The sequence below is a fragment of the Pezoporus occidentalis genome, unplaced genomic scaffold, assembly GCF_034315485.1.
Source record: "Pezoporus occidentalis ecotype Australia unplaced genomic scaffold, CSIRO_AGI_Poc_V1 ctg100, whole genome shotgun sequence".
In the NCBI taxonomy this organism is placed as follows: Eukaryota; Metazoa; Chordata; class Aves; order Psittaciformes; family Psittacidae; genus Pezoporus; species Pezoporus occidentalis.
Window position 1 is genome coordinate 1,241,380 of NW_026912780.1, and position 27,295 is coordinate 1,268,674.

The 27,295-nt window shown below is 40.7% G+C and overlaps 1 long non-coding RNA gene across 1 annotated transcript; it reads left to right on the forward strand.

Moving 5' to 3' along the window:
* The first annotated feature begins 806 nt into the window (after positions 1–806).
* On the forward strand, positions 807–23,473 carry LOC134160203 (uncharacterized). The gene is made up of 4 exons (XR_009963479.1): positions 807–1,212; positions 3,543–3,597; positions 22,225–22,356; positions 22,825–23,473. It is a non-coding gene; the product is annotated as an uncharacterized LOC134160203 (long non-coding RNA).
* Positions 23,474–27,295: the final 3,822 nt, after the last annotated feature.

Here is a 27,295-nt window from a genome sequence, read left to right on the forward strand (position 1 = left end):
ACCCCAGAGATCCTTCCAACCCTGGTCCTATGATCTAGAGCTGTTGGATTCAGCCAATACAGAAGACACAGGCCAGACTATGCTGTCTAATTAGTAAAGCAGTTTAAATATTGGGGAATAGAAAAAGGAGATGGAGAGTTTGAATGAAGCACAGCGGTCTTTATACTGACATTGGCCACCTCACAGGTGCCTGGTGGTTTTACTGAGTATTTAAAACAAAATTTGTGTTAGATTAGGGGCAAGATTTAAGTTTTTGCAAGGTCAGTTTGTACTGTCCTATTTTGGTTTAGCTTTTCTCTGTGGTGTGAAGCACAGAGCAGCTGCTTCTGGGGAGCTCTCCTGCTAATTTTTGCCTGTTTGATTTGTTTTGGCCTTATCCATAGGCTCCATAACTTTTCAGCTATATGGTCCTTCCTAATCTGTGTTTAAAAGCTAGCTGAATCCTTGCATGGCCTCCTGAAAAAGGTTTCTTATGGATTTAATTCCCAGGCATTTTCTCTAGCTGTTTAGCTCCCTCTGTCCTCTGTACCTGGGCTAAAATGTTATCCTTATATGTAGGATTCACACCCTGCCTTTGAACACAGACTTCTCCATTGGGTTCTTCTAGCCTAGTTATCTCCTATGGACTAGGATAAAATCAGCAACTTGACTGAGATGAAAAGAACAACGTTTAATTTAGTTTACAATGCATGTAAGTAATCCCAGTCCTGTTTCTGAGATCCACTGCTGTGCCTTGTACTCCCTCCCACTGGAGCTGGAGTCAGTCCTGCTAGCTTCAGTGACATTTGGAGCAGCTCTTGGAAAACATCCCCACATTTTCCTGCCATGGATGATTGTACTCTGCATTCCAAGTGGTCGCAGATAAATCTAGTTGTATTCTAGAAATAGTGGCAAAACTCCAACATTTCTCTAGTTCCAAACGAATACTCAGAAACCCAGTGGTCCTTTGCGTACCTATTTCCCAGTCCCAGCAGGCATTAGACTCCTACCTGTATGCTTATGATGCTACTATGGATTTTTCACAGTGCTTTCCCCAGGAGCGTGTCCATTTCATTGCCTGGATGTGTTTTTGTTTCGACAGGAGATACTGAGATTGAACATCCTTCTGTTGTCCTCACTTTGAGAGATGAAACAGCTTTGAGAGCATATGTCTGATCCCACATCCACTGAGACACTTGATGATTAGCCGTTTCATAAGATCAACCCAGATTTGTAAGTACTGCACAGAAAAAAACCTTGATGAAGGCAATAAATATTATTTTGGGTAAATATCCATGATAATTTTTAAGAATCTTTTGTTCTTATTAAATCCAATTTACTTAAAAATTACACTTTGAGAGTCCAGGGTGTTAGAAGTTAAGGATAATACACCATACCATTTGTCCTTTTCCTTCTCTATAATGGCACAAGTGTAAATCACAACCCTAACTTGATTAGCTTTTGTTTCACTGTGTTACGGTTTTAACATTATTTAAACATAGTTCGTTATTTAACTGTGCAGAAGATCTTAATCTTTTACTTAAATGTAAATTGCAAAGTACAATCGCTAAACAAATTGATTGAATACCATTGATTATTCATCAAATAATTGTGGCAAATCATGTAATCAATTATTCATCATCCTCAGAGAAGAATAGATGACATGAAGAATAAGCTGTAATTAAGATAAAACACTATTCGGTTCTGTACTGATAATTTCTTTTGAAATTACAATTCTTGCAATTAAATCAAATTGAAATTAAAATGTGAGTAGCCTGATTGAGGCACTGAGTAATGATTGTACAAAAGTGTAATCTGCTGGAGCCTATTCATGTATGGGGACGCAGATGACATTTGCTGCCTGAAATATTTTCTATTTTTCCCCATGCATTACTTCTGTCTAATGCAAGGATGCTATTATGATTATAGATTTCAGTCTCCTCCATTATTATGTGACCGATGCACCAGTTGCAAAAAGCAAAACACATTCTTAAAAACAAATTAAACATTTAATTCCCATGCTAGGTTTATCTTTAGCCTAATTTGTTTGTGCCACCCAGAAGTTAGATTCAAAATGAACATGGAAAAATTTACATTGCTGTAATGATTTGGTTTTGCAAATCTTATGAAGTTTTGACTTTATTAATATATTTATTATTTCCACGAATACAGGACCTGGCCTTCTGGACATTTGAACCAATGGGAATTCTCCTTTTGTCTTCAGCCACGTAACATGCCTAGAAAAAGTATCTCTAGGAAACACTAAAAACATCAGCATTAGGTCTTCATCAAAACTACTGTTAATGAAACAATTTCTCAGTCAATTGGACTCAGGTGAAAGTAAGGTCTGACCTTGACAGCAGTCCCCAACATGTGCAGATGCTGTCTTGAAATAGTATTTTTTGACTACCACACTAAGAGTGAAAGGAATGAAATAGTCTTCCACCTGAAGAAGGTCACTAATGTAGCAAATTTTGTTTGGTTTTCATATTAAAAAAATATTTCAGAAGGATTTATAAAATTAGTATATTTCTTATCATTTGGGGTGAACTATTCTCTAGAAGTATTCTCTATGCAAGCTATATAACTGAATGCAGCTATTAGCTTCAAATAATAACTTTGCATGACATTGTTTTGATGCTGATAGGATGGGTGCGATAATAGAGTACAAATATTTAGGTAGATTTAAAATTCATATACTGGGAATACGCTTTCAGGTATCATTAAGACTATGACTTAAATATGAGTTGTCTCACAGTTTCCTAGGTCTTTTTGCCTCAATAAAATGCATTATGACAATCAGTTCAGAAGCCATAAAGGCAAAACTTGCAGGTAACATACGCATGGAAAAATGTATTCCATTGCCTAAATAGCCATTACTTTGACAATGAAAAGGGGGAACAGAATTCAATCAGACTTAAATAGAATTTTAGATAGACCTCTAAAGTGCGACAGAAACGATAATGTCATCAGAAGTATTTTCTCTCTCTGCTAGATGAAACACATTTTACTGTGTCTTTATATTGAGTATCAACAAATGAATGATTTTCAACATTTGTTGAAAGTAATTTTGGAAGATAAATATGAAAAAACGAGACACAAACCAAAGTAAAGCCCACTCAGATTCGTAGTATTGAAAGCATGCAATAGATTTGCTTTCCTTGTTTTAAATGCATATCATATTTTCAGTATTTGATGTTTATTATTCAAATTATTTGTATTCCCACATATTAGGCTGCATGATATTGTTTCTGCATCTCGGTGGGTAAAGGCACTATGCTGCTAGTTCACACAGACAAATTTAAAATTCTGCTTCCTTTAGCAGTTCGAAATGACTTTGAAAGACATTTTCAGAAAACATTTGAGTCGTAAAACATGGGAACATGGGAGTTCATGGAAACATAAAAGTTATGAATAAATAAACTAAAGGATGTTTTGTTTTTTTTTTGAGATAGTAAAGAGCCAGAAACCCAACAGAAGCAGAGGAGGATGATGAGTGGGCCGCATTTCTGAAAATCAGAAATGTTGACAGAATTTGAATGCTTATTCTTTTGCTCCCCAAGTATTTACCAGATTCAGGTATCGACTAACTTCACTGAAGCTGAGCCTGAACAGTTGGTAACTAAATACTGATCTATTTTTCAGGTTTCTTCTCTTCCATTGAGTGTCACTATATAATTTGCCACAGCCCTGACAGCTCCCTTTAGCACTAAGCCTCTTCTAGGTCTAGTTAGAAAGGACTGTTGCCAAATGTTGTAGTTTTTCATTCTCCATCCTGTATGGTTCATGGTATATTAATTGCCTCTGTGAAGTGTCAACAATTAAGTAAGCTGAGGTACTTCCTTTGGAAGTGTCATCTTCTCAGGCACTGCCTATCTGTCAAGGTTGACATGTGAAAATATGTCAAGTCACCTCAGCTAAATATGCCTTATATTTCTTTGTTTGCATTTAATGTAGTTGAACTTGATATAATGGAAACTCCAGAAAGTCAAAACACTGGAGTCAGCGAAGCCAGATTTGGTAAACTCACACTGAATTATCTGGCCAGTTTAAGCTATTTGGGAAGACAATTTCTCAGGACTGCCTGTACTCTTCAGATTGGTTTGAGATTCTCTGCAATACAGCATGGTTTTATTCTGTACATTGTTTAGTCGCATCAAAGGAAAGCACATGAGTCATTGCACTTAAAATTGGGTACAAGAATTGCAGAATCGCAACTTTTTGTACAATCTTTTGGCACATTTCTTTTGTACTTAAAATCCAGTGTTTTCTGTGCATGTGTTAGTTGGGATCCTTTTCATTCTTCTCATTGTGCTGATCTGAGAAATCTGCTCACCCACAAAGTCCTGTTCTTTCATCCAGCAGCAAAACTGTATCTTAGAATGTAACTGGTGGGAAATTTGTCAGGATCGGTTAGTACTTGTCAAATCTATGTCAAACCATGGCGATATTTCACTGACCCCTAGTTCGTGGTTTATCAAATGTAGCTAAACACACACACACAAAATGAAAACTGATTTTAACAGGGGGGAAAGAGGGAAGAAATGTCTTTCATTTCATTTTCTATTCTATATAGTTTTGAAGTTAAGACTTGGTCAAAGACATAGCACACAATACCGGGTGAGGAGAGCACTCTCTTCAGAAAATTTGTGTCTGCATTGGTACTTCCTAAAAGGCAGCCTCAGCTTAGAAAATCAAAGGGGTGCATGCCAATTGGAAGAAGTTGAGGCCCAGATCCACATAGCTGATTGTGGAGAATGTGATTTCCATCTTCAATACTGGTCACCAGAACACTAACCTGAGGCTTGGCTGCCTTGTTTCTCTTCCATCCACAGCTTAAGGGCTAAAATTCATTATCCCCTATATTGCAGAGGAAAAGCCTGAAAACCATGCTGGAGAAAGGGCGCAGGGTGCAGGGCAGGAAAGTAACCATTCATCTGACCAGGGAAGGTTAAGAGAGAGTGGGATTGAGGACAAGTAAGGAAATAGAGGTATAAGTAAACCCAGCTGGAGATCTGGGATTATCTGCCTTCCCAGCGCTGTTTCTTATTTTAGTAGTGACTGTTAATTCCTGCTGTATGAGCATCCTGAAGTTTGAGACATGGAATAAAGGATTACCTTTGGCTGGGGGCTGCCCTTGCCCATGGGCAGCACAGTCACACCCTAGCTTTGCTCTCAGCATCACAAGTCTCTCTCTGTTTGCTGTGATGATGATACAGCTTTGACAGCAGCAGCGAACAGTTTTGCTCTCCCTTATTGCGTTGTTGCTCTACTCAGAGAAATTCCTTCATCCTAGACCTGTCACTTAGCCAAGTGCTTTAAACAAGAAGGTATTAAGTAAATAATGGATAATCACTGCAGCACATCTTTAAAATAATGGAAAGTGGGCCACTGAGAGCCAAAAGGACAGCTTAAGCGTTTAAATCCAGGCGGTCCTCATTAAATCACTTAGGCATCTATCTGGGAGCTGATTAGAAGTGAGGTGGGCTCTCATTTTTACCTTGTTCTATGACATTTTTCTATTAGGTTCCCTCCCCAACATACCATTCATTCCCACACCACCTGCTCACTTAGAACCTCTGCTGCTGCGTGTGTCACTGTCAGGAGGTGCCCACTGGGACCAGGGCTCTTGTTTAACAGATTCCATTCCAGGACAAGAGCATCCAAAAAGGAAGGATGCAGCACTGTATCCAGAATGGGTTTTATTAGTCTGACTCCTATGAGCAAAAATTATGAGCTCTCTGAAGTCTGATTTACTGTTTACAGAAATGGGGTGGAAGAGAAACATGCTCCTTTTTGTGTGTGTTTGACAAACAAAAGTGAAATTTGAGGTGCAGGGTAATATGTGAGTATGTACAAAATGTATATGAAGTAATGGGTGCACTTGGTACATTAGTTTGGATCTGACAATCACCCAGAGCCTGCTGGGTTTCTCACCATCACCTTATCTTGTTCTATTGATACTCCACTCAGCAGTAGCAAACTTCTCAACTGTTACTATTCCATAGACAACCTGTTTCTCCATTCTCTCCCTAGCATATTTGAGGCAGCTGTCTCTAGATTCTTAGGTTTCCTAACTCTCCTGAGTGTTTCATCCTGATTTCATGTAGGTCTTCCACATTGTTTCTCTGAATCTTATGGGGACCTCCGCTGCCTGGATGTTCTTCATAACCTCCCAGATACTAAAATATAGGACAGGCCATCGCAATTTGGGATGCAGCAACACTTATCCCCTGCTATTCTTTCTTTAGCCTTACTCAGTAGGCTGGACCTCATTTTAAACACAGTCTGTGGAAGTATTCATTGTGCTTCATAATGCTGACTAGGTAGGATTTATAAACAAGTAACCATTCTTCCTCTTTTTTACCTATGCAAGGCTTTAGTATCAGAAAATCAGTAGATTACCACAAAATAGACGTATAGGAGCTGAGTGCATTGGAAAGTGTGAAAGTCTATCCCATGTAAAGTTCAAACCCAAACCACACATTCACCTCAAAACTGAATTTCTATGAGGTACATGATCTTTCATATAAACCACTGGGTATGCCTTAACTCATAACACTCGTGTCATCCTGCACAGTTTTCATTCCAGGAACTTGATCCATGCTCTGTGCCTAAAAATGCATTGTTTTCATTTAGATTTCCTCGTTTTCTCGCTGGTTCTGGGGAACTCCAGTAGCCAGTTATAACTGAATAGTATAATTACAACTTAGAACTACGATAATCTGTCTCAGAAATCAAGGCCAAACTTCAAGCTTGTCTCGAGTGTGAAAGACTGATTAGCTGATTTTACTACTTGAGTAGTGAACTGTAACTGTAATTGATAGCTGCATGTTTAACTACAGCTTGGTCACTGGAAATAATGAGAAACAGTGATAAAGTGGATGTTTTATTAAAGGGAGTGCCACGGAATTTCTAGTTGAAGAGATAAAAGAAGTCACTGGAAAGCAGCTCTAGACACAACACGTCTCCTGCTAGGGTGATTGAGTATGTCCAGCCTGACAGGCGCTGCCCAGGACCAGTGGGAAGAAACATTGTCGCCCCATTTTAAGACTTCTTGGTACTTAGAGCATGTCAAAGAGACACCGAGGTCCCAGTGGCGTAAGATGTCGCAGTGCTTGCATGCTTTGCAGTCCTGGCTAGCTGCCTCTGCCATGTCCCCAGCAGCTATGGGGAATCCAGTGAGGCTGCTGGGAGCAGCCCACAGGGCTCCTTCCCTCTTGTGCATGAGCTGATGACATTTTATGTAGGAAGGTAGAGAAGGGAGAGCCCCATGTTAACCCCACAGGAGGGAAGAAGAGGGGATGAGGAAAAGACCCAGAAGTTCAGAAGGACTGTGGTCCTTGCTGCCCCATATCTGCTGTTCTCATCTGTATCAGAAGGCATCTGCAGGAGCCCCCTTCAGGACAAGGAGGAGGGGAGAGAGTGAACCCTCCCTGGACTGACCCCATCAGACATGGAGCCTCCAGTGCTGCAGAAGGAGCAGGGGTGATGCTAGGTCAAGAAACAGATGTGAGGCTGGGGGATGAACTGATCTATAGCTGGAGAGTGTGTGCATGCTTTTGCTCTCTAGGCTGAGCTCCTTGCAAAGTTAAGTTGTAGATGTGGGGCTGAAGCCACTGAATTGATGTGAGGGAGAAGTAACACCCAAACAAAGCCACTGTGACCTGACCACATGTAGGACTCCAAGGTAGAGGTCTTGTAAAGAACTTCTAAAAGTATTTCTCAATGTTCTCACTATTTTAGACCTGGCAGCACTGTACATACTGTATGGATATCTGGCAAGGGGAAATGTGATCTAAAAATATGATTTAAACTTTCTAATGAAAAATGAAAAAGCTGGGAAAAGTGTGTAAGGATTTAGGAGCTCATCACATACTGGCCTGGGGTAGGAGTCATGACTTTTAAGAGCTTGAGGTTGACGGGAGTAGGCAAATATTGATTCAAAGCTCCAGGGTGTAATGTGACAGGCAAACAACCCTTTGAGATCATTAATATATGTCCTGGGGAAAGGAGCAAATGCTACAGGTTTTGGAGAGTAAGTGGGAACATCCACTAATTGTGTTTTCCTTCAGGTTCCTGTAGGAATAGGGTTTTGTCTTCTTTTATTTTTTCTCTTTTTTTCTCTTCTTACCAGCTGGTTTCTATAGGCAGGCCAGGCATTTTGAGTTCTCTGTACAATTATAATGCAGCTGTAGTTCTGGGAGATATCACTGAACACACTTTCTACCCTGCTATTTGAGTTAGACTGGAAATGTTGTTTTTTGGCATTGCAAAAGAAACCCAAGTAAATCCTTGCGTATGAGATGTACCATACACAGTCCTTGAAATCACAAGGTTTGGGAGAGGAAGCTCTGTTGGAAGACATTCAGCTGAGACATAATACCTGCAATAAATTTTATTCTCAATTTTTCTCAATTTCTCCCTCTTTTCCAATACACAGCTTTGATAAGAAAGGATAGGACATATAATTACCCATTTTCTTTCCCTCTTCTTACATTCAGACTTATAAAAGCAATACATTTTGGAAAGCCTGCAATGTGGGAAAATAATGAAACATTATGCCTGTTTAGCCAGAAAAGGATGATATTAAAAATCTCTGAATGCTCAGATGAATTCTCAGCCTGATCTAAAACAGAACAGAAGGAAAAAAAAAAATCACCAGAGTTTCATAAATTCTAGGTACAGCTTTGACAGAAAATGTGGTATAGGGGCCAGATCATGTGCTTTGCATCAGGGAGTCAGCAGTTTCTGGCCATAGTATGGGCATATCTGTTCCTAGAGAGAAAGGGGTGTGCCTGGGATAGTCTTCATAGGATCAGAGAATCACAGAATGGTTTGGGTTGGAAGGGACCTTAAAGCTCATCCAGTTCCAACCCCCTGCCACAGGCAAGGTTACCTTTCACTAGACCGTGTTGCTCAAAGCCCCGTTCAGCCTGGCCTTGAACACTCTTTTGGGGAGCTGGTCCCCTGCCTGCTGTTCTGATCTCTTGTGGCTTAAGTAAACCTGGAAGAACATTTTCACAATTAAAAACTACGCTGTTAAAAAGCCAGGAGTATTCCGCTTCTGGTTTTTTACCAGCTCTCACTGTTCCTAGCTGATGTAAGGCTAAGCCTGCTGGGTGTGTGGTCTGCAAACGCAGCCAAGGATCTGGCCTGGCGCGTCTGACTCTGGTCCGAGTTACACCGGCGTATGCAGCGCAGGACCAAATCCGCTAGCAGAGCTGCAGTAAAGCTGGATCAGACTGCTCTGTGCCAGAGCTTTAAATAGCAGGAGGTTAGAGCAACGTGGAGAAATAGCTGCCTCCAACTGCTTGTCCCCACCTGTGGTATGACCAGGAGTAGATGTAGCTCCCTGAGCAGAGCTGCCCTGAACTCCTGCTCCTGCAGCGTGGGACAGAGCTGTCTTTGTTGGTGGGTCACGGTGCTGCAGTTACAAGAGCATCCTCTGTTAAAAGGAGTAATTTCCTCTCTGTTTTGGCTCCTGCGGCTCTTAAGAGTTAATGTCCTGGAATTAGATCAGTTCAAAAAGAACTTGATTGATGAGGGACTTGCACCTTTATGACCCAAAACCAAACTGGGACTTAGTCTTTGGTCAAATGCTACATTTGTTATGGGAGATTTTTCAGTTCTCAGATTCAATCTAAGTCTATGACTTTCAGCTCATGCATGGCACTTCTATAGCACGGTAGTGTATCAGCAAGTTTATGGACCCAAGCAATCTGAAAATAAGAGCTATATGTTGCAATAAAATATTGGCATGAAATCTTTTCTTCTTTCTTTTTGTTTTAATACAGGCTCCAGGTCTTTTGTGTTTGACGTCTAAGTAAGATACATGATACTGGTAGATGCTAAGTATAAACTTTAACAGATTCGTATTAGCTAGAAAGTATGTAAAAAAAAAAAGACAGTACAGAATGTCCATTGAGTACAATGGAAAATCCTCACGATAAATTGATTCCCAGATTTCTTCCTTACTGCTGTTAAGAACAAGTGGTTTGAAAGACCAAACTCCCCAAAACCCAGGGAAAAAGCCTATTAAACCAGGGTGGGGAGAACTGAAATCAATCTCCTCAATTAATCCTCTGTTTGGACTCCTTTTAAAGCTTTAGCACATGTTATTTTTCTTTAAAGGGGGATTTAGTACTTCGGCAAATGTTCCCACATATCAGTGAAATGTAAAGTCACTTCTTTACTTTTTCCATGGCCTTTCCTGATTAATGAGGAAAAATATTTTTATTTTGCATAAAGGCCTATTACTTCCTGATAATTTTCATGCTTGAACCTGATCTCTGGTAAACTCATATAAATCAGGAGCAACTTGGTTGTAACCAGCGAAGTAAGATTAACATGGGAGCAGAGCTGTACCCATAATAGTCTTGCAATAGATCTCTCTTCTCTCTTAAATTTCTGCAGAAGAACGCAAGCCAACAGCATGAATCAAGCATAATTAAGAGCAGAATTTAGCCTGAAAGGTTGCATGTAAGATGACACGCATTGCTGTGGCAGCACACTGATGTCACACACAAGTTTTTGCTTTCTTCCTGCACCAATGAGAAGATCCATGAGTTGTGGAAAAGAAAGCAATCATTCAGGAGCAAATACGAAATCAGTGATGGAACAGTGTGGAGAATACACAGTATTACTGAGCAAGTAGATTGCAGTTTATGTTACTGGTGCTTTTTGAACCTTTGCTCCTGTACCAAGCTCTTTCTTCAAGAAAAGTAACATGAAAGACAAAGCTGCAGCAAAGAAAATACATTAACTTTTGCAACGGTCTCATGTGTTTTCTTGCTATTTAAATGTAATGTTTATCTAATAAATAGTATTTCAGTGTTAAACAGTAACTCTCTGTCCCATTTTGAAAGTCAGAGTGTCCTTCAGGAGTTGCTATGATGCCTTTGAAAGCAGTTTTTCTCTAATGAAAAGACATACTATGTCACTGGAACAGGGTCCCAAGGAAGGCTGCCCACCAGTTTCTGCCTCTGGGTAATCTGGCCTCAAACACAACCCTGTGTCAATCTTTCTCGCTTGCTCTCTTTCTTCCTGGTCTGGAGGAAACTAAACAGTACCTTGGAAAGAAAATTGTGCAAGACAATACCACAGTCCAAAGTCAAGCCAGTAGTTACTGTGTGAATAGGTTTAAAAAAATTAATGTTTCCTATTGCTTTTTCATAGGGAAAAATAGAATTGATTTTTCAGACTTTCAGGTCTTGCCTACTGAAGTATAGTGAAATATTCATTACTTCATTAGGGCTACTTACTTGCTTAAACCTATATGTGTGCTTAAGCATGTTGTTGTACCACAACAATTAGTGCTGTATGTGGTACCAACCACTCCACAGAAAACAACCCTAAAATGAAATTAGTATTCTGCAACTGTGAAGTTTAAAAACAAGCTTCTCTTCTAATTCTTAAACAGAGGAAATTAAATTCATACTTTCCAGTGCAGTTAATCCTGAGCTGTTTGACATATTTGAACATTAGCCATTTGCACTGGGGTATAAACTGAGTGTGGCTTTCAGAAATGCACTATTCCTATAGGCTGTTGATCCAAATTGGCTGTCAAAAGTTATCTGAAGAATTTCAGCAGCTGACCTGTTTTATCATGGCCACCAGCTGCTAAAAGCTGTGGATGGTGATGAGAGCTTAGGTGAGAGAGAAGAATATGGAGAGAAGTTAAAAGACAGGAGGGCAGAGAAGCTCTTCAGGTCTTTGGCCCTCATTTCTTACTCATCAAAGGGGAAGCGTGGCTGAGCGATACCTACTCAGTTGGGCACTTAGGGTGGAGCCATTCAGGGAAAACAGGGTAATTATAAACTATGGTATTTATTTCAAGCAAATGAAATAAAGGGTTTACACATCATTACTTGTGTTAAACTTCATAATCCAGAAACAAGGATAAAAACTGATTAAACTGTGGTTACTCAGGTTAGGATTTGTCTCATAGGACTTTAGATAGCTATGTTTATGGTAGCCAACAAACTCTCTACTTAACTACTGGAGAGAAGGAAGCATGAGAGTAAGATTTACCTGGCCTTCATTAGCTGAGATGCCTATTTCTTTCTGTTAATGGTAAAGGGAACATTGATAACTAATCCAGATATAGTTAAATATGTTTCATTTAGTCAGCCCTGTTCTCTTAATTTCTAACTGTGGATTAGGTAAGGGAAGAATAAAGAAGTTAACTGTTGTAGATTCCTCAGCATGTTTTGATTTGCGATTCCCAAGTCCCTGTAGTTTGCAAGACTTGTATAAAAGGTCACCTTCACTGCTCATAACATGATTTTTATTACCAGAAAAAGATAATAACTTAGGGCAACAAGAGAGTACCAAAAAAATTCCAGGTGTTCCCTTCTTCCACTGCCTCATGCTTTTCCCAAGATGCATTTTTAATTGTCTTGAACTGGGTGAAAAAAGAGTGTGAGAATGAATGAAGACAGTGAACAAGACTTGCTGAGCAAGTTTGAGATGTGGCTGAATGTGAACATATATTTTCTGTCACCAGTGTTTCTTTTACTCCTTCTTGTCCACTCCAAGCAAGGGGAATGCAATTGACTTATCATGGCAATTCTGAAATAAGTCTCCTGATTTATATGACTGCAGCACTGCTCTTTCGCATCATGAAATTCCTGTAGAAATGTGGAAAAAATGGGTGAATACTTACTGGCAGCAGGGATGGCGTACTTGTATCTATTATATCAAGTCAAAAAGTCCTAGGGATAATGGTGGCCTGATCTTTAGTTTTATTTTCGTGTCGCACAGAGGAGGGGACGGAGCATGGGAATGGGCCGGTGGAATTCCTGAGGTCTGGACTCCTTTTGGATGCTGAGTCTGTGGCCTCGGGCTAGTCTGGCCTTTCAGTACTTCAGTGACTGACACCCTATAAATACACAAATAATAGATAGGAACAACTTAGGTCTGGATTTCATCCTGGCCTCAGAAGGCATAAACCCAGGAGCTGCAGACAGTAGTCTCTTGACAATCTGCCTTGTGGCCTGTGAGCCACAGTACTGAGTGCTGCAGTCACTTTCTGTCTTATTCTTAAAATACCTATGAAGCAAGGCTTAGAGTGGTACATCATCCCTTTGTCCACCTTTTCTCATCAATAAAATGGGGCTAATAGAAATATTTTTCTTTCACCTGTGCTTATTTACAAGACTGACAAGATTTAAATCAATGACAGAATAAGCAATAAGCCATTATCTTCCCAAAAGTTCTCTGAAATCAGAAGTGTCAGTGTGCCAGTGACCAGCAAAACACTACATGCCAGATCATGAACATATTCCACTGGTGAAGAGATGCTCACACAAGGGGTTGCAGTGAAGTCAGCAGAGGTTCACAAAACTATTGGCAATTGAGAGTAAAGGGAGCACAGTGTGGTCATGTCTTACTGCTGATGTTAGAGCAGTGTTAGTGAGGAAAGACATCTCATCAGTACCAAAGAACTGTGAGATTAAAAAAAAAGAGAAATAACTATTTAATGACAGATGAAATTGTGAAAGAAATGTAGGGAAAAAGACATTATTTAAGATATCTACCATACCAATGCAAGAGATTTTGCTATAATTATATAGCAGGTTTAATAATAGATAAATTCTGACATTATGTTGGAATTAATTGATGTAAAGCATCGGTGTGTATTTCTCCCTCCCTCTCTTGCTGGTGTTTGAAATTCGGAAGAATGAAAGGAGCCTGATTGCTAATTGGGAAGAGTTCAGTAGGTTACATTTGCTGAGGGAGTTGTGCTTCCATGAACTCATTGTGGCCAGATCCTCTCATCCTAGCTCAGACAACATTCCCCAAAAAACTCAGCATTAATGTGCTTCAGGATTAGGTCTTGTCTTTGTTACCTGCCTCTGCCTTTGGGGTCACTTCAGGTTGTATGTAGCTCCAGGTGAGTGACTCACTTAAATAAGTGTGTTTCTTTGAAGCTGCAATGCAAAAGGGGATATATAGTGCATTACAATACACTACACATAGCATAACATCAGCCAGCACATACTAAAAGTGCTGACTGTAAGCTGCAAAGCCCAGCCTGAGACTCAAAGTTCACCCAATCTGGGTAACGTCAGTGCTGAGAGGACTGATCCGGTGTTGTGTAACTTGTGGAGCACTGCCCCGAGGCTCAGCCCAGGGCGAGATCAGGAACAGCTAACCTCATGTCCTCCTGCCCTCGGCACATCCCCAGCTACATGAGGAAGGCTCATGGGATGGCACCTTCTTGTGCGGCTCTCTGGGGCAGCACAGGGCAGTGGCATGTGGCTTCCCTAGGCATGGGACGCTGCATGTTCTGTCTGGATCTCACCTTGTTCCATGGGAGCTGGCGTCTTCTCATCACCCACGCTGCAGCACAAACTGATTAATGCCCAAATTCCATTGCTCCACAGCAAAAAACAAGCAACAAATAAAAATGGTTCTCTCCAAGTTCCTGTCCAGCGTATGTCTGTCTGTTCTATGGCATGCGTTAGAGAGCAAGCCCTGCTAATGTTTGCAGATCCATGTCCGTAGTGCTTATTGCTTGCACAAATCTGCCCTTAATGAGAGCTGATGACTTCACTGTGAATTCTTTATCTTATGTATCAACACAAAGCAATCACATTGAGGACTTAGGTCCATCCCAGGTTGCTCTTAAGGACCACTTCCAGTCAAAGAGATCTCTAGGGCTTACAGACGTAAGTAGTCTTCTTCTGTAAGAAGCAGAGGCTGGTGGCTGAGAAGCTCTGATCCCTTGGAAAGTGAAGGCAGGACATTTGTTTGCCGAAAGGAGAGCTGCTGGTTCACTGTGTTTGATTTGCAGTATCCTGCTGAAGGAATAAATGTTCAGAACTGCCATCATCATTATGTGCTGCTGGTTGAAGTTTTCACTGTATCAGTAGCCATGGAATGCATCTGAAAAGGCTAACAAAAAAAGATCTTTGCTCCCAGCCAGGACAAGGATAAATAGTGGAAAGAATTAAAACCTGCTTGAGTTTTCCTGAAACTGGTGAGGTAAAATACAGTGGCAAAGTCTGTGCCAACTGTTAGCTCTGGGTGTGAGCAGCAGGATCTGAATCTGAGTACAGACAGTCTTGTGGTCCTCCTTCACCTGCATCTGGGCAGAAGGGCTTTCCAGTGCTCATGCATCCCTGACTGAGTGACACTGCAGCCACTTCTTCAGGCACCAGGGGAAGCTTATGAGCCTCCCTACAGGACAGTGACTGTTATCAAGTGAATTTTGCCCTACGCAGTTCTGTATATCTCCATGTATATCTCTAACCCTTCCAGACCTCATCAGCAATGTGTTTACACTACAGCTGTGGCTTCATGTAGTGCAGCGGGTGAAAGGGCTGGTTGTACATATTAGCTTCATAGGAAAAGGAAGGTCCATCACTGTTCCAAGTGGGCACCCCTGAGTAATCCATATTGTTCATGATTCATCTTCAGATGTGAATGCTGCCAGCTAGAGAGCAAAATTTGGATTTACACATACTTCTCATGGATGTAATTCTACTGTATGTGGGAATGATAGAGGCTATTGCAAGAATCATAGAATAGAATCATAGAATCATAGAATAGTTAGGGTTGGAAAGGACCTTAAGATCATCTAGTTCCAACCCCCCTGCCGTGGACAGGGACACCTCACACTAAACCATATCACCCAGGGCCTCATCCAACCTGGTCTTGAACCCTGCCAGGGATGGAGCATTCACAACCTCCCTGGGCAACCCATTCTAGGGCCTCACCACCCTAACAGGAAAGAATTTCCTTTTTATATCCAATCTAAACTTCCCCTGTTTAAGTTTGAACCCATTACCCCTTGTCCTGTCACTACAGTCTCTATTGAAGAGTTCCACCCCAGCATCCCTATAGGCCCCCTTCAGATACTGGAAGGCTGCTATGAGGTCTCCACGCAGCCTTCTCTTCTCCAGGCTGAACAGCACCAACTTTCTCAGCCTGTCTTCATACAGGAGGTGCTCCAGTCCCCTGATCATCCTCATGGCCCTCCTCTGGACTTGTTCCAACAGTTCCATGACCTTTCTATGTTGAGGACACCAGAACTGCACACAGTACTCCAGGTGAGGTCTCACAAGAGCAGAGGGGCAGGATCACCTCCTTCAACCTGCTGGTCACGCTCCTTTTGATGCAGGCCAGGATACTGTTGGCTTTCTGGACTGCAAGCGCACACTGAAGCCGGCTCATGTTTATTTTCTCATTCACCAGCATCCCCAAGTCCTTCTCCGCAGGGCTGCTCTGAATCTCTTCTCTGCCCAACCTGTAGCTGTGCCTGGGATTGCTCCCACCCAGGTGTAGGACCTTGCACTTGGCATGGTTAAACTTCATGAGGTTGGCATCAGCCCACCTCACAAGTGTGTCAAGGTCCCTCTGGATGGCATTCCTTCCCTCCAGGGTATCAACCGAACCACACAGCTTGGTGTCATCGGCAAACTTGCTGAGGGCGCACTCAATCCCACTGTCCATGTCAGCGACAAAGGTGTTGAACAAGACCGGTCCCAACACCGATCCCTGAGGGACACCACTTGTTACTGGTCTCCAGCTGGACATGGAGCCATTGACCACAACTCTTTGTGTGCGGCCATCCAGCCAGTTCTTTATCCACAGTGATCCATCCATCAAATTGGTATCTCTCCAATTTAGAGACAAGGATGTCGTGTGGGACAGTGTCGAGCGCTTTGCACAAGTCCAGGTAGATGACATCAACTGCTCTACCCCTGTCCATCAGTTCTGTTGCCCCATCATAGAAGGCCACCAAATTGGTCAGGCAGGATTTCCCCTTAGTGAAGCCATGCTGGCTGTCACAAAGCACTTTGTTGATTTTCATGTGCCTTAGCATGCCTTCCAGGAGAATCTGCTCCAAGATTTTGCCAGGCACAGAGGTGAGACTGACTGGTCTGTAATTCCCCAGGTCATCAATTTTCCCCTTCTTGAAAATGGGGGTTATATTTCCCTTTTTCCATTCGTCAGGAACTTCACCTGACTGCCATGATTTCTCAAATATTATGGCCAGTGGCTTAGCAACTTCATTTGCCAGCTCCTTCAGGACCTGCCGATGGATCTCATCAGGTCCCATGGGCTTGTGTACATTCAGGTTTTTAAGATGGTCTCGAGCCAGATCCTCTCCTCCAGTGGGCGCAAGGTCTTCATTCTCACAGTCCCTGCATCTGCCTTCCAAGACTTGCGTGGTTTGTTCAGAGCCTTTGCCAGTGAAGACCGAGGCAAAGAAGTCATTCAGAACCTCAGCCTTCTCCAAATCCTGTGTAGCCGGTTCTCCTGAGAGCTTCCTGAAGGGGCCTACATTCTCCCTACTCTGTTTTTTATTTGCTATGTACCTGTAGAATCCCCTCCTGTTATCTTTAATACCTCTAGCTAAGTTTAATTCTAACTGGGCCTTAGAATCCTAACTGGGCCTTAGAAAAAGCTCTTGTGTTTGCTGCAGTGTCTTGAAGCTTACCTGGAGTCTACCATGGTCTTTGTGTGATACCCTGAGTCACTGAAGCAGAAGCAGATTTGGGTATAGATTCACACTGCATGGCTGAGGACCTCTTCCCAAGGTTGCTAGAAAGAGTAATATGCTACATAATCTGCACATCACTTGTGTCCACTGTGGGAGTACTGTTTCCCCTCTGTGTTATGAGGAACTGCTAAGCTTAGCATAAGGAGAGAAATGCAGTTACAGCACACATGCCTAACATTAGAAAATGATTCTTGAGGCTTTCTCTCACTGAAAATTAAAGAAAAAACAACCTCAGGCTCTTGAGACAAACACTTTGATGTAGCTTGGAAAATAGCAGAAAAGCTGCTCTGAGTGCTGGGCAACCCACCAAGAGTTCATAAGTTAATAGGAATCAAGAAAGCATTACTGTAAGCAGCATTTCTGTTTTGAGGCTTAAATTAAGCATACATTTTCCATAATGAAGAGAAATGCATGCCTGGGGTTTAAAGACAATGCAAGGAAGGTTATGGGAATAGGACATCATAGGAAAAATTTCCCAATTATGCCTTGTGCTTCTTCACATTCTAACAGCACCAGAAACATCAACAACAAAAGCCAAGATGCTGAATTTTCCTTTCAGCAGATAAAGAAAGTGTTAGGTCTGTGATTGTGATTTATGGCCATTCTAGTGAATAAAGTGGTCCTTGGACTCTGTATTGAGTAGTTGCCCTTGTCAGCTGGAGGGCAAACAATATGGCACAGCTCAAACCAGGGTGTTTTTCCCCTCAGAACAGAGTGGTTCCTCCTACATTGCCAATTAAGAATAATGCTTCATAAGGACTCTCATCCGGGAGAGAAGAGTGTAAGCTGCAGTGGACAGAGATCTGTTAACAGCTAGACAGAATGGACAACCACGTGCAGGCATTTCAGCCTGGTCCTGTTGCAGTTACTAGCATAAATCAGTAAAAACTGAGACCATATGATGAGTCTCCTACAGTCACATTTGAGATATTTACTGATGTGCCCCATGGAAAGTCTTTGCCTGACATCCTCAGAAGGGTTTCCTGAGGAAGAATGGAGTTCACTGATTCCATCTTTTTTTTTTTTTTAATTTATTTTATTTTGTTTTATTTTATTTTATTTTTATTTTTATTTTAGGAGTTTGGATGACCCTGTTACTGTCCTACTGAAGTCACTCACACTGTTCAGTGTGGACAGCCTCATAACGTCCTGTGCAATATGAGCAACTATTTTATGAATAGGGAATCAGATGCAGAGCAGGAATTTGTAGCTACATTGTCAGAGAAGAGTATCTGGAGGATCAGTTTTTAAAATTGGATGACTTTTCCTCTGCATTTGTTCATCCTTTCTAATTCTAAAGAAGATAAGAATCTATTAAATCCATAGAAATGTTACCATTTCCAAAGGCGTGCAGAGCATACTTCAATATGTTTCTGGTGATTTAATCTCTGGCTCAGCCAGACAAGCTTGTACTATATTTTCAATGGCTTTAACAAGGCAACCATATTTGAGATGAAATATTTCTAATGAATTGCCTAAATCAATAAATGTTTCAGAATAATAACTTGTGAGAATTCCTCTCAATGAGTCAGAACATAATCACCTCAAAGTGTGAGGTTGAAAGGGCTGTTACTTGCACAAACTGGGGATCTATCAAACTGTGGATATAAGGTAACTTTGGGATGGAAAGTGGACCTAGGTCTAGCCTCAAAAGAGTATAATGTATTCTAGAGATCCAGTTGCTGTTTCAAAACCAAACAAATTGGTCTGCCTGAGAAAATGCTTGTGAGTATATATGTGGCTGTGTGCTGTTTTAAAGTTTGTGTGTTACCCCTGAAAGATGGCAGTGAACAATCCCTATGTGTGTCAATAATTTCATAGTCAGTTTTGGGATAGAACACTGCTGTGTTCTTACAAGCTATTTAATTACTTTAATTTATCTTCTCAGCTACTTAGTCAAATGCTATTTGCAGCCATGAAAGAGGATAGGGGCTGGTGGAGGTTCACATTTATTTGACAGATCTAGATTTTGTGGCTTTCTAGATGACAAATTAGTCTGACTTTTGTAGTGCTCTGGCAACTGTAGTGATCCAAATATAGTTTCCTGAATTCCCAGCACCTTGTTTTCCTTAATGCTCTTCTTTGTTTGAATCTTTGAAGACATCTCTACGTAATCTCTTCTACAGGTGTTCAACTGTGGTCTCATGTGTAGAGACCAAAGGAGGATTTGTGTTGAGCTCATGTACATCATACCCATTCACAATGTGGTAGATAATGTCTTTAAGAAGTTCACTCACTCATAACCACACCTGATACTTGGGCTAATGTAAATGAGCTTTCAAAGGCAGAAGCAATGGTTTAAGATTCCAGCACTCAGGATGTTATGCTGGCTTTTTATATCAGCAGAGACATCACTAACATGAAAACTAAAATTTATTCATGTTATGCAGCCACTCAAAAGGAGTGGCATGATAAACAAGGGCATGATACACATTCACTTTTGTTTGATATTGGCCAACATTTTGTATTGCATCCCAGCCTTCTGATGTGTATACTGTATATACTATAGCTATTCATAGACAATGGCAGAACAGCCTCCTTCATTACATTAATCCTGATGTTTGTATCTGACAAAACTGGAAGCCTCTTCCAAATTATATTGCATCATTCATCTTTGAGGTTTATTTCTTCACAGTGTTTCAACATTATCTGTGTAGTTTGGTACCTGAATTGTAAGAGAAAGTAGAAGCTTGGTCTCCACGTGTGTCTTAGTGTGTCTGCTGTCTGCAACCCCATATGAGTAATGCAAAGAGGGCCTTCTAGAGAATTTGTGATGGGGGTTTGATTTTATATTGTTTATATGAATAAGTCCTGGTTACCAAAGATATTATTTTAATACTTCTAAAACTAAGAAACCTGCTTGGTTTAAAGTCTTCAGAGATGAAACCTGTCTGACTTACTTCAGATACAATGAGGTTATTTAGGTAAAGGTTTTTTATCAAACATTTTCCAGTATTTGATTCCAGTAAGGGAACTGTTTGTAAAGGAACCAAGATTTTAAACCTCATCTGAAAATCTATGTGGGTGTATTCACTAGAAAAAACAAATCCCCCTGTAAGTATGGATATATGAAATCTGTTCCTTAGGTGTATTTATTTGTGTTGTTTCAAGATTTGCTAGGAATGGAAATGAAACCTTTAAAAATGGTAACTAATTCAAAAGCCACCAAGATTTTGTCAGAAGTGTTCATTTCTGCTGATCACACAATAGCAATAATGCATTCAAAATATTTTCTTTAGTGGGCTTACCCCTGGGGACCAAGGAAACCTTTGGCTTGTGGTCTATTGTGGACCAAGGACAAACAGACTAAAACGGTCATTTTGGTCTGATTAAATCTGTTTCAGAATAAGAGTATGAAATCTATGACTCAGCTACTGGTTCTTTGAACAAAAGAATAGAGAAAAATTGCTTAAACTAAAGTGCTCAGCAGTTGTTATGGTGACACATTAAACTATCTGATCATTCTGGTTTGGATCCAGAAGCAATTAAAGGTGTAAGGAATGTGTGCTCCCATTTTGGAGCACTTCAAATCAAACTTTGTGAGCTGTAGCTGAGAAATATCTTTACAATGGGGTTGGGAATTCTCACAGTAAAATAAAACACAAAATTTACACTGAAGTAACTTATAAGCTATGAAATGCCAAAATTAAGATCCTTGTGCAATGTTATCTCACTTCCTTTACTGTGCCCTTTGTGTGTTTCTTTTTACACGATCACACACCTCATTTAGCAGATGTACAGCAATCACTGAATGGGAACTGAAGTGCTCCAAGGAAAGGTCTTTTTTTTCGTAGAACAGCAAGAACAGTGCAAGGGGGTACCAAACAGTGCCTGAACAGTATAGACTGATCTCTGTCACACGCTACTGGGGCAGTTTCTCTGCTAAGTGCATAGAGGCACCAACGGCATCTCTGTGACCATGAGATGTGTATGCATATGTGTGTATGCATGTGCATATACACAAATATATATTTTTACTATGCTCTTTCAGTGTAAGGAGTCTGAAATGTGAAGGCAGTGTTTCAGACTCGTGTTCTTATAAGGTGATACTGAGGGTGTCAGCTGTATGCTTACATGTGATCATGTACTACGTGGCTTGCTGGGAACCAAACCTATCACAGTAAGCAGCAGTTCCTGGAATAAACTATCCCCAGAGCTGCACCTGGCTTTTGCTTTATGGAGCACTATTTTTTGCACTTGAAAAGTGAACCAACATATGAGCAGTGTGCATAATTGTGGGTCTAAGTGATTTGAGGAATCCTCTGCAATCCCATGAGACCAATGCTAATTTCCCATTTCTGATAACCAGTCTGAATGACTGCTGAACTCAGCTGTCCCTGTTGAGTTGGGCAGATCTCCTTTTAACGAAAAATTCTCTGTTTTCATAGAAAATTGACTTTTACACAACTAGATCCACCTCTATAAATGTGCTTGTCAAGAAAAATGGTAAAATAACTGAGGAATATTCACATAGGAAACTGCAAGCTGCTCAAGAGCAGCAGGAATCCTGTAAATTGCTCTGTATTTGCACTGTGCCATGAACCTTGGGACCACATTACTGGCTGATCCCAAAGTGTTGCTGTATTTGTCACCAAGAAATTATCACAGCAATAAGATGGTAGTGACTCTGGAGGTAGTGGCAGTGGAGTGGATGCTGCCATTATTTGTGCTGTAACCTCTGTGTGGATGAGCAGGGGATTTAAACACTCATATGTCATCCTAATGGTAAGCCTGTACATGAGCTAAAGCATTTTTAAATATGAAATGGAATGCAAGAAGAATACTTGCAGCTCCCAAGTACAGCTCAGTGTACATGGGGGAAAAATGTATTAGGACTTGAGATCCTAGCAGAGGCAGTTCCGGTAATGCAACCCATGTATGGCTTTGATTTTGCAATTCTGGGATCAGGTATAGGTTAGAGACTAGAAAATACTGGAAGTAATTTCTATCTAAAATAGACGATTTGGGGGCAAAAAAGGATTGGTTGCATAGTATGTCTGAAAGTTAGGCAGCTATCTAAGAAAGAAGGGGATTGAAGAAGCAGACACCCCTGTTAGTCATTCTTAGAGCTCTAAAGCAGCAGCCTTGTCCTTGGCTTTGATGGATCCAGGGACAGCTCAAAATCTGTCTTATAGTCTGATAACATTCCAGCCCAAGCATGTGTAATCTCCTCAGTTAGCCTCACCAGCTCCTCTCTTTTGGGGTTGTAATAAAGTACCTGAGAAAGCGCACACATGGTTTGGCTGCACAGGAGTCAACACTCTCCAGTGTGTGTACAGGGCAGAAGAGGAAGAACAAACGAAGAACGTGCCTGTTGCTGTCTGTTTCAGCTCTCTGGGAGCAGAAAGAAGGGACGAGACATGGAAGGGTTCGCGGTCAGGAGAGGGACTCAGCCTAAGACCCAGCGTCTGGCAGAAAGCCCAAGTTTCAGATTTGTGAGAAACTGTCTGGGGGAGAGAAACATCTTTACACTAGATGTGAAACAGGAGGGCCTGAGGGAGGGTTGGAGAGGAGCCCAAGAATGAGCACAGCCTGCTGCAGTCATCGGCTCCAGCCGGGGCCTCCCTTCTTCCACTCACGTGAAGCTATTTCTATTGTCATTAAGCCTTAAAAAGCTGTTTGTGTGTCTGGATGTGCACGTGTGTGTGTGCGCATGTGTTTGCAGAAGTGACATGTTTAACTTCAGATCTGACAACGTGCCTTTGGCAGATTCAATGTAAAAATTAACTTGCTCTCTGCCTCTTTTCCTTCTTTTTTTTTAAGAATAAAACAAAACCAGATTGAGCTTTTACACTTAAAGCCCTAAGAAAATCATAAAAGTGAATTATGGGGTGAGAAATACTCTTTAAAGGAAAGCTTTACACTGGAGTAAACTTGGAACATTTATACATTAAATATTACATATAACATTTATGTGTATAAAATCTGCTGAACTGGCCAGTTTCTGACTATTACATAAACTTTATGCATTCGAGAAAGTAGACTTTCTTTCACAGAAAATAATTTGTTCTAGCTTCTATTATAAAATAATAATCCCTTGGTATCAACACTTGATGCTATTGTCACAAGCTGTCTCCTCTGTGTACTGTTTGGTTTGAATAATTTGTCCTTTGCAGACTGAGTGTAAAGTGCATTGGTCTAGCAAGCTAAAAGCATGATGGAAACGAGAAGAAAAGAGATAAGGCAGGGAAGTGAGCACATACTCCAGGCAAAGGGCACACACAGTTTTGGGGTGCAGAACTCAAGTCTAAACCACTCCTCCTAGTTTGGAGAGGGAGTCTGGGTCTGGGCAGCTGTACAGATAGTGAGTTCCAAAACTTAATCTTCTTGATATAAGGCAGATCCCAGGTTTTATAGCCACTCGTTGAGACACCTCAAAAGAAGGGACCAGGAGAGGGTTCCCAGGGAAGGCAGTGGGCAGCAGCACAGAGCTGGTGACCGGGGAAGTGTTGGGAAACCTTTGCCAGGAGAGAGCTCCTGGGGCTGTTGCCTTTTCTCTTGCTCTTCCCTGCTCTTGGTGCCTTGCTCCCACCAGCCTGGGGCTGACACCTGCAAGGGATGTCCCAAAGGAGGACTGCGAGCAGCAGCCATGCTTCTCCCGGTCCAACAGACAAGTATCTTCTCCTGGGCTGGTTGGACCTCCCTGGAGATGGTGCATTGACTTTCCAGACTCACTGGACTCATACAGGCACTGGACACACATTAAGTGAACAGACCTGGAAATAAAAATGTCCTCTGCTGTGTGCAGTGCTATCCTGATGAGGACTGAAAGAGAATGAAAGAAAATGCAGTAGATACCAATGCTGTCCCTTAATTCATGTCTGTCTGTTCTCAGATACCATAACAACAAGGTCTTATAAAAGCCAGTGCAATGTAGAATAACCTGAAAGAGCATTTATGTGGTGTAAGTAGACATTTCTTAGCCTATCTGTAGAAATACTGGCTATTTCTGCAGGTCATCTAGTAGTTGGGCTACTCCACAACAATTCATATGAGATCTCTTTCTGCAAATCCACTGCTTGAAAGCTATGACTTGTTCTTGTAGAAATTATTACAAAATGGTCTAAAAAGCAGAGGAAAAACAGAGGCTGTTCATGGAACTGTAAGCTACAGAAGTGTTAATTTTTTTCTTACTCTAAACTGGAACAGAAACTAAGCATTTCAGTGCCCTCAGAGAAACCCAGCATATATGATCATCTCTAATTGTCTGCCAGGGAAAAGCTGTGATTATGAAGAAATCACTGATCTAATCCCATAGTAACTTTTCCTAAAATACTATATTTCCAAAATACTCTTGTTTTCTTTTTGCTTCTCTAGTACTGCATTGTTTTAAAGAATTGCAAAATGCCCTTTTCACAATGAAACGAGCATCAACACTGGATTAACAGAATCAAGGTTTATATCCTGGAATGATAGGAAGAAAATAGATGAAAAATTTAATTGAATTGCAGATGTTATGTCTAGAAGAGCAAAATACTCTGAGAGTAATTGAGTAAGTTTCCATCTACACTAAGCAGAGATTTTAAAAACAGAATACATACAGAGAATGCGAATGTGCAGAATGCACACATCTGTGTTGAATGTTAGTTTCCAGTGGTATCAAGGAATACACATGTTTTTCTTAGATTTTAGAACTTAGTGGTATCAGTGGAAATAAAATAAAATAAAATGTCTGATTATATTGCTGAAGTCAGCAGAGGAAGAATGCAGAAAGATCTTTTTCTTCTTCCTGAGAGACATCTATAATAAATCATTAGTGGTATATTAAAAAGTAGCTTATAGCCATGGGACTAAGTGTCTTCCTGTTCACCAAAGAAGTAAGGAAGGAGGATATAAAATTTGGACAATATAATTCTGATTTTGTGTTTATTTAGGGGAAACACAAAAACATCAAAATTACCTGTATGATGTTGTTCAGTCCCTTAAACTTCATAACATTTCAAACAACATTTGGTGGATAGAAAAAGAGAATATAATTTCTTTAGGGAATATTTGTGTTAAGGAAACTATAAATTATGTTTTCTAGTTTTCTAAAGCAAGCAGTTATTCTGACAACTGGGAACTTATGACTATATGCAGTCAGAAAAAATACATTATCAAATTTTATCTTCTCAGGTAAGAAGAAATATAGAATTGCGGTTGTTATATTAAACCATTCATCTTATCATTCATTTACATTTCAGCTTGCAGCACAGAAGTCTGAATAACTAAGAAGATTTTAATTAAATCAAAGGACAAAGCATGGCAATTTAATGACCTGATATGAAACCTCATATGTTACCATTGGCCCCAGGAGTCTCCTTGAAGAAAAACATTAAGAATCAGATTTTCTGATCTATGTGGGCTTGGACAGCCTGTTCCCAAGACAAATGACTAGGAATCAGGCTTTATTTTCTACTGGTGCTCGAACCCCACCCAAATTGCATCAATTCTGGATCAAGGAGATACTGCAATTATATTAATCAGGCAAACATCCCAAATAATTAATTACGAAAGCTATCTTCTGCAGTAAAGCCGTGTTAAGGCCCAGCGGCATTTTCTGTTTATAGATTTTGAGATAAAAGCAGTGCAGCAAGTCTTGGTCTTTGCTGGTTTTGAAAACAAAGCAAATAATTATTTGCCCTCACTTTTCTGTTCATGACAAAACCATCTCTGTGGTTTAATTCTGACCTGGGCTGATAACACACCAGTCTTATCGATACACTAGGAAGGAAACAGCGTGTGGATCACTGCTATGGCTTGGCAGGAGCTATTCATGTGATGCCTGCACTTTGTCAGATGGCTTGGGAAATTCCAGAGCCGATACTCAAAGCCCTAGTTCAGGCAGGGATTTCCAATCCCTGATAAGTGTGAAGTTCACAAGAGTTAGCCACCCCACCTTTTCTGCATCTGGTGGCTGTGTTATGGCTTTCATGACGCATGCTGATGGCCAGAGCTCCACTTAACAGCAGACATGTCAGTCGGGGGAGGTAAACTGGTGGAGGACTTGACTGCCTTCCTCTGACTGAAATAAAGGTTGAGGCCCCTTACTAAGGGTGGTGTAGTAGCTGAACCTGATGTAGAAAATACAACCCAAAAATTAGAATAAATGGTTACATAAGTATTGACATACCCAATCAGGAAATATGACTATGATTCAGGAATCATTACATACAATAAATTCGTTTGCTTTTCTCTTCAAAAAAACAGGTTTACAAAACACAGGTAGCTGGGAAACACTTCAAGAAATGATTTATTTAGTTATGAAAAAGGAATAACAAGTGGGGACCTTGAAAAGTTTGATTATATTTGAAATATACCTGGAACTGGTACAACTGAGGGCAAGGATCAGTTGTAAAGTTTGACTTGAAGTAATTATCTGAGGTTTCATCCGAAGCGTAGGTTAGGTAGTAGGAAAACAATGATCAGCATATCGTGATAGCACAGGAACTGCTATCTGGGAAAGTTTTAGACTCTCTTCTGTTAGAAAACTTTAGGAACATTTTACACAAAATTCTCTCAGATGTGTTCTATGTATATAAGTTCTTCAGCAGAGGAGAAAGTTGGATTCAGACCTTACTTTCCTATGACTTGAGGATTCTAAAGGGGTTGGCTAATATTATCCAGGGGATTATATTGGATGGACATAAACATCCTTTCTGTTGTATGGCTTTGTTTATATTTTTTGAATTTATCCCATACATAAAGACAAGAGTTCAGATCCAATGCTGATGAATTGAAGAACATTGCATTACTCTATTATTTTATTGGGTTATTCAGACTCTCACAATGAATCATTTTCTTAGCTTAAATAAGTCAGTC